Source organism: Phalangium opilio, unplaced genomic scaffold, assembly GCF_054372755.1.
Source record: "Phalangium opilio isolate 3A_F unplaced genomic scaffold, DU_Popi_V2 ptg000077l_1, whole genome shotgun sequence".
NCBI classification, from domain to species: domain Eukaryota; kingdom Metazoa; phylum Arthropoda; class Arachnida; order Opiliones; family Phalangiidae; genus Phalangium; species Phalangium opilio.
Window position 1 is genome coordinate 10,346,165 of NW_028324185.1, and position 5,377 is coordinate 10,351,541.

At 39.0% G+C, this 5,377-nt stretch overlaps 1 long non-coding RNA gene across 1 annotated transcript; it reads left to right on the forward strand.

Annotated features, from left to right (window-relative positions):
• The first annotated feature begins 2,049 nt into the window (after positions 1-2,049).
• LOC149657663 (uncharacterized) lies at positions 2,050-3,353 on the forward strand. The gene is made up of 3 exons (XR_016370074.1): positions 2,050-2,471; positions 2,549-2,788; positions 3,223-3,353. It is a non-coding gene; the product is annotated as an uncharacterized LOC149657663 (long non-coding RNA).
• The last annotated feature ends 2,024 nt before the right edge of the window (positions 3,354-5,377 follow it).

The following is a 5,377-nucleotide window of genomic DNA, read 5'->3' on the forward strand; positions in this document are numbered from 1 at the left end:
GATCAGTTACTCGTCACCGTAAAATGAAAAAGGTGCAGAAACGACTGTACGACTTGCCGAGAAAACAGCACGAAGTTTTAATCAATGATTATAATCCCGCTCTACTTTTGGCTTCCAAAGCCAACATGGATTTGCAATTTGTCGCTGACAAATCGGAAATAGTGGCAAACTATGTTACGGCGTACAAGACAAAGGGAGACCGGGCTGACATGGACCAAACGTTTGCCGAGTTAGGGCACGAAAGTTTGTCCAAAAGATTATTTGCCTATAAATTGAAATCACTGACTTCTAAGTCAATAGGCATATACGAAGCTATGGATCTTATGTTGGGCCAAGACCTTTACAATAAATCCGACAGCACTAAATTTATAAACACAAACTTGAAAGAAAACCGATCGAGAGTTTTGAAAGGTTACAAGGAACTCGCACGTTTGAGGGAAACTTACCCCGAAAGCATAAGTTTATAAGGTATGTTCCATAAGTATGTCACTACCCACACATCGTAATGTTAGAGGCTTAGTGAGAGCTAGTTCAAGAACGACGTGAGAATTGACTACACTCGGTTTTGCAGTCCATCCTCCTCTTTAGTCTGTACTAAGCCTTTGACAAGGCCTCACTACGCGTCGCTTTATAAGAATCTATGACGTTTCACCTACGTCACTTCATGACAAGCTCTCATTAACGAGTGGCACACTTATGGAACATATCTTATAAACTTATGCCGAAAGCAAGGACACTTGCCAAAAAGGGTTCGTCGACGACAAGTATCCTAATCGTCCCGACAGCTTGGAAAATCTTAGTTTGCGGGAATTTGGTCAGTTTTACGATTATGCGAAGCACTATGAAGGTGTCGAGAAAAATGCGAGTGTAATCGTGTTGAAAAACAATCTGGGTTTCATTAGAAAGAGAATTAAGCCCTACATAGTAGAGCACTACATTCACGACCCGATAGAGGAGAAAGAAAAGTATTGGCACGCTCTACTGATCCTCTTCAAACCGTGGCGCGACGAAAATGAGCTATTGAGCGAGTTTGAAACCTACGCGGATGCTTTCGAAAACTCGCTTTCAGTGTTGAAAGACATGAGAGAATATCACGAGAAACTCTCGGTTTCCAAAGAAGTTGAAAAGAAACGGAAGGCTTCTAAAAAGTCGCAAGAGCCAGAAACCATAGTCTCTGAGATTGAAAGTGACGACGATGAAAATGCACTGCAAGGGAAAGAAATTGTTATTGAAATTGAGAATGCCATGGCTGATGTGGAAGCTGCCATGGAAATGAATTTCGAGACTTGTTGACAATGTGGCGTTACTAAACTCGGATCAAAGGAGAATTTATGATCACATCATGGATTACTCCTCCCAAGAGGGAGAAAAATCTGGAAACAAGTGCCTTTTTGTGTCGGGACCTGGTGGCACTGGCAAATCGTTTCTTATAGACACTCTCGCCAAGCCCGTAAGGCGACGTTTTCAAAATCCCGCTATCGTGGCAATTGCCGCGCCAACGGGTTTGACAGCATTGAATGTTAATGGCGTAACATTACACAGATTACTAATGTTGCCAGTAGATCATAGGCGTATCGCCGAATACCATACCCTGAGTTCTAACTATATGAGCATTATGAAAGAAACTTTGGGAAATTTAAAACTGTTTATTATTGATGAAATTTCTATGGTCTCGTCGGTGTTACTGACTCACGTTCACTTGAGGCTGAACGAATTTTGGGAAATGAACCAACCATTTGGTGGAGTTGTATTTATCCTTGTTTTGGGAGACTTTTTCCAATTGCCTCCGGTTCAAGGAAATCCCGAGTTTATGAAAATCACTTCCGAAGAAGCCAGACTTAGATTCAATTGCATCGGAGGAAGTGATCTTTGGAAGTTTTTTAAATATGATGAACTAACGCAAAATGTTAGACAAGCCAACGCCGGAAGTTATGGCGACATTCCAAACAGAGTTAGAATTGGAAATACTTCCGAAGCTGATGTTGCAACATTACAATGTAGATTGGCTGAGGGAGGAAGAAACATCGAGGTGGCTACACTGTTAAAAATAACCGTACTGTCTAGTACCTTTAAAGGTATTTTTCGATGCATCCCCAGACGTACCTATAAAGGTACTACAAAATACCGTTGTGTAAAGGTACTCTGAAATACCTCTTGAAGAAGGTACTTTTGAGGACTACAAGGTATTTTGTGAACCCGTAATGGGTATCATTTAAACCTCAACAAAGGTCGGAATAAAACTTTAAAATTGTGAAAGGTACTCCTTAGTACCGAAAGGGGTACCTGTTAACACCCACAAAGGTTCGAAAATATACTTTTAAAGGTATTTTGTGCTACCGAATTAGGTGTCAAATAAAACCCACAAAAAGGTCTAAATTTTTACTTTCGCGCCGTCTAAAATATTTGCGGCACATTTGAAACTGGTAAACTTTTTCTTAATTACCCCGAGCTTGAATCATATTTCAGACAAGGTAAGCAATACACCACTTCGAAGTATAAGAGACGGAAAGACACGAGAGTAAAATTTTCCTTCCATCTCAACTTTTAGTGTCTGTGTTGTGGGCTTACGGGATGAGGGTACCAGTTTGCATTCCATCTCGCCTTTAAGTGTCTGCACCGTAGGCTTGCGGGATCGTGAGAGTTCGCATAGTAAGCAAGGGATCAACCACTCTAGATTTCCCGATACTAAACTTTGCTTCCCTTGTTAAGGAAGGTGTGATACTGCTATAGTGTAAAGGAAATTCAGGGTCACATATACGTGGATATTTTCTGAATGGCGACTGAAGGCGTAAGCTCGGATTCAAACCTTTATATTAATTATGTATGCCTTATATCATAATTGTATTGCCTTTAAATGATGTAACGTATGCAAGTGTACATAGCTGTCAAAGAAAATACTTAATATTAATTATATGTAATTAAGTATTTAAGAAAAACCACTAGCTAGGAAACTTGAGATTGAAATTGCAATCTCGGGTAGAAAACCACTAAACTATTGAACCCTACCGAACCTATTCTTTATCTTTATTAATAATATTCCAATAGAGATTTCTTCTACGCTGCCATTACTAGTGCTACTGGCGAAGTAAACAGTTAGTGTTAGAGAATTTGGGCTAAAAGTATTATATCATGTATTTTACTTTAGTCGTGTTAGTTATAATCAGCACGCCGGAGCTAAAAAATCCCTCTAAAGGAGAATGTTAAGTCCTTTTCTACTTCCAGGGTACGATAACATATCATCAGAAGCGCTGAAACTCTAAAAGGTTTCATTATATACCTTATATTTCCAAAGTACCTCTTTCGGAATCATTTAATACCCGCACTGTGGGACAACTAATAGAATACGTTCATGGGTACTAAAAAAGTCGCGGAGGTGTTTTATACTACCTTCAAAATACCTTTATTTTTAACAGTGTATGGAGCTTTTCATTAAGCTGTCCATTGAAGGGTTTCAACCAATTTGTTTGATGCCTAAATTAGCCATGTGCGAAAAATTCAACTTTGAAATGCTGCGAAAAAGCGGCGAGAAAGTTGAAAGCATTCCTTGCCAGGATAGACTCACTGACTGTAACAAAAAAATCAATAAAACATTCTCAGGTGGCTTCAAAGGCTAGAAAACGAACCGCCCTAAACGGTCGGTTTGGAGATCGAGTTAATTCTTTGCGTTGGCTGCCGTATAATGGTTAGAAGGAATATCAGTTTTGAAAAAGGCGTTGTGTGGTACAATGGGTTTCGTAACTGGATTCAAGGACGAACAAGGAGACGTTACTGGTATTTTTCTCAGAGTAGATCGCGAACCGAATAACGACGACGATATCTCCGATTTTTTAGTTTAAAAAATTAGCGTTAAATTTTTGCTCATGGCAAAAATTTACATTAAGCGCTCCCAGTTTCCAGTCATCCTGGCGTACGCTATTACGATACACAAAAGCCAAGCATGAGTTTAAAATGCGCCATTATGGATTTAGGTCTGAATTTATTCGGAACCGGCAGGGCTTACGTCGATTTATCAAGAGTGACGTCTTTAGCCGGACTCCATCTATTACAGTTCGATCCGACTAAAATTAAGGCGGATGGACGAGCCATTATGGAGTATAACAGGCTTCGCAAAAAAATAGGCCAGATCTGCCTCTATTGAAAATAACGGAGTCAAAACAAAGCCGAGAGAGAAAAAGAAGTGCACCTACTCTTACAACGGATCATTCGTAGAAAAACCAGTTTTACGCTGCCTCAGTAACGCAATAAACGACATCGAGAGTTCTCAAGGTAGTTTTAGCCGTAAAGGGTTGGAACTGAGAATAGCTGTTGGTAATCACTTTTCGCTAAATGAGCAACAAGACGCCAGTGAATTTTTGATGGTGCTCTTGACGACACTAAGCCAAGAAATGGAAGCCGATTACTCTAAGGCTCTAAAAGATCTTTTTTGGTCAAAGTCTCGAAACGTTACCAAATGCCCCAAATGTCAAGTTGAGCAAAATTCGGAAAACATTGTTCAAAGCAACATTTTCTATCTTCCACTAGAAAACCGAGATAAAATTGATTGGAAATCTTTAGAAAAAAGGATGAGATTAACAGAAATGCGATGCGTATTTTGTGATAATCCTACAATACAAGAGCGTGATGTATTGATATCCAGTGGAAAGTACGTATTTCTGTGTCTTCTACATGGCGATTACAAAGATGGTCGACCAATTAAGATTTCGACCAAAATATCGAGTTTCGAAAATCAAAAAGTCACAATGAACAAGATGCTTTTTAAAACTAAAGGGGTGATTATTCATATTGTCGCCATTTCTGTTATAACGCTATGTAACCATACAACTTCCTTAGCTGTTTCTGATAAGGCGATATATTCAGCCACAAAACAGGATTATCCCCAATGTTTATAATTAAACCTGTTGTGGACTTTCCATCATTCAGGTCCATTCCATATGAAGCGTCAGAGTAGGCTTCAATAGTTTTATGAGCCAATTAATGATAATGCAGTCCGGAATCACTTGTGTCGAAGACATATTTTAAAATCCTCATTAAAGTATCACAATGGATTTTTGCTGGATTACTTGAATATTTTGCTAAATTTGTTACAGCATACATAATATCCGGACTTGATCGTTGAGCCAAATACATGAGTGTAGCAATTAATTTACGGTACGGAAAGTCTATCGGATGTTGTTCTGGTGGACATTGCCTTTTGCTGAACGACATTCCTACTGCTATCGGTATATCGTATATTCTTTGTGTTTCTATTTTCCATTCTTGTTTTAATTTCTCAATGTATCCATGCTGGTGTATATAGGCACTTCCCTTATGTGACAATTCGAATTCAATGCCTAAGAAATATTTTACACCTCCAAGATCGTTTACTTCAAATTTTGAT